Source organism: Helianthus annuus, chromosome 16, assembly GCF_002127325.2.
Source record: "Helianthus annuus cultivar XRQ/B chromosome 16, HanXRQr2.0-SUNRISE, whole genome shotgun sequence".
In the NCBI taxonomy this organism is placed as follows: Eukaryota; Viridiplantae; Streptophyta; class Magnoliopsida; order Asterales; family Asteraceae; genus Helianthus; species Helianthus annuus.
In genome coordinates this window covers 41346746-41354296 of record NC_035448.2, presented here as the reverse complement: position 1 = coordinate 41354296, position 7551 = coordinate 41346746, and the positions used below count along the sequence as shown (strand labels likewise).

At 35.8% G+C, this 7551-nt stretch overlaps 1 long non-coding RNA gene across 1 annotated transcript; it reads right to left on the bottom strand.

Moving 5' to 3' along the window:
• Positions 1 to 4418: 4418 nt before the first annotated feature.
• Positions 4419 to 5129, bottom strand: LOC110918609. Its single transcript, XR_002581435.2, has 2 exons — positions 5054 to 5129; positions 4419 to 4566 (listed from the first exon to the last, which is right to left on the bottom strand). It is a non-coding gene; the product is annotated as an uncharacterized LOC110918609 (long non-coding RNA).
• Between the last annotated feature and the right edge of the window lie 2422 nt (positions 5130 to 7551).

Here is a 7551-nt window from a genome sequence, read left to right as displayed (position 1 = left end):
GTAGGGTTGAGCTCGATGTCAACCGATAACGATACCGAAAATACCGGTTACGGTACCGGTATATGAATGTAAAAACCGGTAGGCGCCTAAAGTCGGTACCGAATTTGTCCTTAAGATCTTTTGGTTCGGGAAATTCAGTACTAGTATCCATTTGCTTATCTCTGACCACGGGTTTCATACGAACAAAATCATTACCATAAAATTTTTTTGGTTGATTTTCTTTCTGTTATCTTTTAGTTTTTTTTTCTATATCTTCTTTTTATTCTTGTCAGCGGTTTCGTGCGCAACGCTCTCGTAGTGATTTCAAAACACATGTAAACACAGACTAAATAACAAAATAAGTTCGCTGCAACACGGTGATCGTGAAAAAACCTAGTTAAAACATCAAATTGAGGGTTAACTTGTGCCATTGAAGTCAAAGTACATAAATAAATTTTAACTTTAAAGCACCATCATCTTTTGTTGTTCGATTTAGTATAAATCACTTATATATTAAAAATAAACTGTGGAAAAATAATTAACTAACCGCCTAGCTAAATAAAAAAAATGTAAAGTGTCATTTTAATCTCTGTGATTGGGTTATTTTGCCAGTATAGTTTAAAGGTTTCATTTTTTGTATTTAGGTCCAAAAAAGTTTCATCATTATCATTTTGGTCCAACTGACTTAACCCCATCCATGCTCCTCAATTAAGTCAGAGACAACTTGGTCTTTTCCTTTTTATTTTATTAAACATACCAATATCTTGTAATAAAGCCATTTTCACAACTAGGGTTGTAAACGAGCCGAGTCGAGCCGAGCTAGACCCGGCTCGAGCTCGGCTCGAACTCAATTCGAGCTAGCTCGGCTCGAGCTCGAATTTCAAATCAAGCTGAGATTTGAGGCTCGAGCTCGACTCAATTAAAATTCGAGCTAGCTCGGCTCAACTCGAACTAACAAAGAACCGCAAAATTTATTACTTAAAAGGCCTTAAAAATGAATATTTTCATTGACTAAGGGCCATAATTGCAATTATATTTAACCAAATGGCTAAATATGCAACTATAAATAGTTAACTCACTTTGTACATTTTCTTTACCTTCTTTTATAGGGAAGATACTCCCTTAGTTTTTGTCTTCTGAGCGATGTGGGACAAAAAAATGAAAGATGTAAACCTTATCGAACTGGCTCACGAGCTCGCGAGCCGAGCCATGCCAAGCTCGAGCTCGGCTCGTTTACAAACCGAGCCGAGCCGAGCTGGCTCGTTTACAACCAAGCCAATTTCGAGCCGAGCTCTTTTCGAACTTTTTTCGAGCGAGTTTCGAGCGAGTTGCGAGCCACAAGTTTTTTGAACACCCCTATTCACAACCCCCTTCTGGAACAACACCAGCACCATCGTAACCTTCAACCTCACACAACCACCACCATATCCGCCGGTGGAACACCACCACCACCATAGAACCTCCACCACTACCGTCAACGCCACCCAATCGAAAGATTTTCAACTAATTTAATAAATTTTAATAGATCTGGAAGCCATTGATGTTGGGACAGTGGTGACGGTGACCACGACGGTGAATGGTGGCTATCTTAGAAGATTATGGTGGATGGCGGTGAAAATATGATGTATGCAGGGGCGGTTCTTAGAAGGCCCGTGCCAGGGCCACAACCCTGGCAAGTTTTTCGGCCGTAGTACTAATTTTCCGCATTTCGATCGAAAAATTTTAAATATACTATGTTTGGCTCGGGCATTTTTTAGTGCTCGTGTCTTTCGGCCCTGGGACGTTCAACGGTCAAGATCCGCCACTGGATGTATGGTGGCTAATGGCAGTTCATGATAGTGTGCCAATCGGCTTCCGCTTCTGCCAGAGTTAATGGCGGTGGTGCACGGTAGAAAGAAGATGATGACGGTGAGTGATGGTGTAAACGAGCCGAGTCAAGCCGAGCTTATTTAAACTTGTTTACAAGTCGAACTCGAACCTAAAAATAAGCTTATTTAATAAACCAGCCGAGCTTCACTTATCGAGCTCGCGAGCCTAAAAGTCTATTATTTATATTAATTTTACTTAATATATTAATTAATAGATAATAAACGAGCCGAGCCCGAGCCAAGCTTGAGCTTGAGAAAATACCAACGAGCCGAGCTCGAGCCCGAGCTCTCATAAGTTAATCGAGCTCGATCTCGAGCCAGGTCGAGCTCGGGCTCGGCTTGGCTCGGCTCGTTTGCACCCCTAGTTTAGTGGCGGCGAAAGATGGGGGTGAGGTGGAGTTAAAACTTGAAGATGTGTGTTTATAAATTAATTATAAAAAAATAAGGGTTGTTATATATAAGTGTATAAATGTATATTATACATTGATCCTTACCGGACACAAAGCAACCTTAGTATGCCGCATGCAAAAGTCTCTTACTTGTGGGCCCAACAACATCACTGCCTATGAATATACAAGCAGTAGGCTTAGAACTGAACCTTTCAATATTTGCTTTTAAACCAATAATTTGAAATCTTTAACCATTATTAAGCACCATCTCTTGGTTCCACCCCATAAAGGCTGCTCTTTTATAACATGATGGTCATGGGTCAGAGTAGATTTGGTTACTTGATGAGCTGGGCAGGTTGTGTAATAGGTCAAGACACATATTTATGTTATTGCTTTGAAACTCCAAGACGGCTTCTTCATTTCTGAAGCTCAGGTAAACAAAAATCCTAATATTTCCTTTTTCTATTTGATTATAGATGTCTGTTTTACATGTTATTGCATCGATTGCGCTTTTCTGTTTTATTTATATACAAAAGTGAGTCACACTAAGGCGATAGGGTCACTCATGTTGTCCCTAACTATGATAAACTATATGGTCCATTTGGTCACTCATGGATAACAAAGATGATTAACATGGAGCTTGGATTTAAAAGGTGTCGGGCGCATTAAGGTGATAGTGTCACACCCCAACCGATGGAGGAATCATCCGGGCGTGTCACTGAGCGAAACAGATTATTCACGAGAATCCATAACAACTATTAATGACATTATATTTAACGTTTCATGTCCCATACCATCAAACATATAAAGCAAGACAGTCGTTCCAAATAGCAGTCTCATAAACAAAACACTGTTCCGACAACTCAGATTTATTTAAGTGAAGTTTCTAGACTTCCCTACTCGTTTCAGCAAGCATAGCATCCTATCAACCAGTCACATACGTTAAAATAAAGTCAACACATAAAATGTAAAGGTGAGTACGCAAGTTTGCATAGCATATAGTATAGCGAAAGCGTTTACGCATAACCAGCATGTAATACGTAGAAATGTGAATCAAGTAAGCTATCGACAATGACGCATGCAACCGACATGACTGCGAGTTGTAGAATGTGCAACACATTTTCACCATTGTGAACATGTGAAGTAAGGCCCTTAACAACCCCTGAATAAACAGGTGCTGAGTACAAACTATAGTACTATTGTTGCTAAGGTGTCAGGCAAACAATCACTGTGTAAACATAACATACAAGCATTCATCGAATCACGTATAGCATGCGGGTGCGGTTAGCGTTTATAAAAGAGTTGAGCATTGTGTGCATTGTGTGTTGGCATAGAAAACTTATGTAACACCCAAAGTGTGTTAAGCGAAAAAAGGGTTCGAGTATACTCACAGTTTGTCACACCCCGTTCTCCACGTGTCACCGGTGGGCCCGGTGTGGGGTACAGTGACGTGGTTGGCATCGTCATAGACAAACAACACAACATAATAATGCACAGCGGAAGCAGAATAGATACATTTCAACTTTAATTAAATGTAATAATAATAACATAAGTAGTTGAAACGGATCCACAGGCGGATCAATAAAATAAGATAAAATTGTTCAACAGTTATTTGTCGTCCGAGCTTGCGAGACTATAGTGGACGCTCTTAGGAAACAGCCAGCCTAGTTCGTTTAGTACCTGCACTTAACCTTTTGGGAAAAATACGTCAGTTTACACTGGTAAATACAAATCAACTGACTCATTTTGAAAATGATTGAAAATTGATTTAAATGCACAAGGCATACATATTTTTATTAACTTGGGATAATTATGCAATATAAACTTGTGAACGAATTACATGTTACTCGTACATTTGGTGGCCCGGGATCTGCTGTCCGGGCTAAAGATTAAATGACACACCACATTAAAGAGTTATACACGCCGGGTGTACGCCTACACCCCGTGCTCTGGTCGTGGCCATCTCGTAAGATAATGCCAAGGATATCCGGGACACGGTCAACAACCCCCCAAACCCGTAAAGTAAAACAAGACTGTTTAAGCGAGTCGCACAAACTATTCAAGACTGTACACCCAAGGGCGCAGGATTTATGCGCTCGATCAAGCGGTGTCACACCCCAACCGATGGCGGAAACATCGGGATGAGACGAACAAATTGCTCAAAACAACATAACACTAAATGTGACAATAATTTATTTAATTCATTTCATAAACTCTAAAGTGAAATACATAGTTCCAAACAATACAACATCTTGTTCAACAATAATTCAAATGTTATGTGGGTTTCTAGGGTTCATCCTAGCTTGATTCTTGAATCTTGTACTTTCAACCTGCAATATGTATTAAAATAATGTCAACAAAAACATGTTGGCGAGTATACAAGTTTTCATACATAGCATAGTAGTACATGTTTAAAATGTTGCTCATATCCAAATGTGAAATACAATATCATGTTAACAGTATATACTCGAAACGATGTTACTCTATGTGTCCAAACCAAAGTTTAACGCAATTAAAGTGTACCCAAACGAGTTTGAGTATGTTTGACATAGTTTAAACCTAACAATACCTGCTCATAGAACAGGAGGGGCGTTTCTCAACCTATAGCGCTACCATTGTTAGGGGAGGCTTGTACGAAGTTAATGAACACATAGTCATTAGGTGTTTACAGTAGCATAACATGTCTAACATGATTAAAATGTATCACATAGAGTAAGGATAGAGTGTGCATAAAATGTTTAATGTGTTGTGATGTTTGATATGTAATACATATTGCACCCAAAAAGTGTAAAACGAAAATGGGTCATGTATATTCACCTTGGAGTGCGTTGCGTATTTCTTGGAAAGAGAATATGAGGATTGTTCCAAGTGTCGTTGCACAAGAGAATTACCCTATTAATTTTGAGTATTTTGTTAAATATTGGGAATTTAGGGTTTATTTAAATAACAAGGCATGAAATACTATCAACATTCTTAAAATAATCATATGTTTCATATTGTTATATTTAAAAAATATATGACAAATAAATAATATTACTGATTTTATCAAAATGGTATAAATGTTATTACTAAATTGTTGGACTAAATAAATATATATATATATATAAGTAAATAAGATAGTGATTAATAATTGAAATAATAAATCTGAATAATATTGCTAATCTGAATAAAATATTAAATCTAAATAAAATATTAAATCTATTTATTATAATAATTCTGATTTTAATAGAATAAATTCTGATTTAATAATAATTCTGAAATATAATTTCTGATTTTAAATAGAATAATAAATCTGATAATGTAAAAATAAATATTCAGATTTCAAATAATAAATACTATTTTGGATTAAAATAATAAAATCCTATATATTATTTAATAAATTTGATTAATATAGATATTAGGAATGGTAATATTTATAATATATTTGTATTAATAATATTAGTAAATCTGATTAATATAGGTAAATAAAAAAAAATGGTAAATCTGATTATAAAAGATATTTCTGATTTTATGTATATTAATAATACTGATTTAATAGTAATATTTAATAATTTCTGATTATTACTAAAAATAATCATATGGGTTAAAAATAATAAAACTGATTATTTTAATAATAATATTAATATTCTAACTTTATATTTAGAAATAATATATATATTAATTCTGATTAGTAATGTTAGTAGATATAATAATAATAATAATAATAATAATAATAATAATAATAATAATAATTATAATTATAATAATGATAATAATTAACAATAACAGTGAAAAAAAAGAATAAGAAAGAAAGAACGAAAAGAAAGAAAGAAAGAAAGAAGGAAAGAAGGAAAGAAGGAAAGTCGGAGGAAGAGAATTACCGATCGTCTTCTCCGGCAAGATCCCGGCGGTCAACAGCAGCGGCTCGGCAACAGGCGGCGGCACAGTGGTTCCGGCAGAAAGAGAGAACGGGAGGTGAGGTGTGGTTCGTATTCCGGCGACGGTTCTTGTCCTCTCCGGTGAGCCTTGATGATTCCGGTGAAGAATCAGTTGGGTTCGAACCGAGAGGGGAGGTGTTGTGAAGTGCAGTGTATTCGGTTGAGGGACGTCGGGTTTATATAGGAACGGTTTGGGTCGGGTAATTAAGGAAACCAACCGGTGATTGAACCGAATAAATGGAAGGATTGTGATTGATATCGTAATTTTGGTAAATCGGGATTTCACAACTGGCCGGAGAAGGAAGAAAGATGGAAGGTTTGACCAGTTCACGCGTTTTCAGTTTTCTGGGCGGTTAATTTGAAATCTGGTTTAACTGAGTTAGCGCATAAGAATAATATGTTTCCAAGTTTGTTTGGATGTGGCATGCCCGGCCAAGTGGTTAGTTGTTCGTTTGTTAAGCATGAGGTCTCAGGTTTGAATCCCGTCACGTGCATAAAAACCCCTTTTTTTTAAATAACAAGCCAACTAACTGGGTTAGCCACTAACTGAGTTTTCTAACTCAGTTAGTGCTGCCCTTTAATAAAATTAACCTGGTTAGGCTCATTTAACCGGGTTTTCACTAACGGGGTTAGATTAACTAACAAAAATGCTTAAAAAAAATCAATAAAAATTCAGTTTTTTATATATATTTATTTATTTATTTAATTTTAATTATTAATTTATTTATTTAAAATACTAATAAAATAGTATAAAATCATTTTAACCCAAATTTTGATATTTCAACCGAATTAACGTACGAATTCCCAATTTTCGTACGGTTTAGGGTAATCTCTTGGCAGCGATGAATTTAAGAGCTGGGATTTAGATAGAATTTCACTGTTTTTACGTGCTTAACATAGTTTCACCGTGTTTCAACGTGCAATAGCATAACTTAGTATTAAAACAAGCATATGATCAAAACGATGCAATTTTTCATTATGATTCAAGTCTCGAAATTCGATTAAGTTGACTGAGAGTACAATTGTCTAAAATAGGACAGTACAAGTCAACAAGCTATAAATAGAAAGTTCAAAAACGCGAGGCGTTACAGTCTCCCCTACTTTAGGAGATTTCGTCCTCGAAATCAAGATGAAACTTTTGAAAAGATTATCTAAAGGTTTATAAAATGAGACTTTGATCATAAGGTTTTTATTTAGGAAAAATGGGTTTCATGAATGCATCACGTAGCACCTTGTTTCACATAGGATTTCACATAGTATAACATGAAATTTTTCACATGGGATAACATGTATAATGAAAGCATAATAAATTTAATTTGTTCACGAGAGAGTATCATTAATTGTTTTAGGTTGCAACAAAAGTGTAAATTGTGACTTCCTAGTTTGAAATGAAGATAA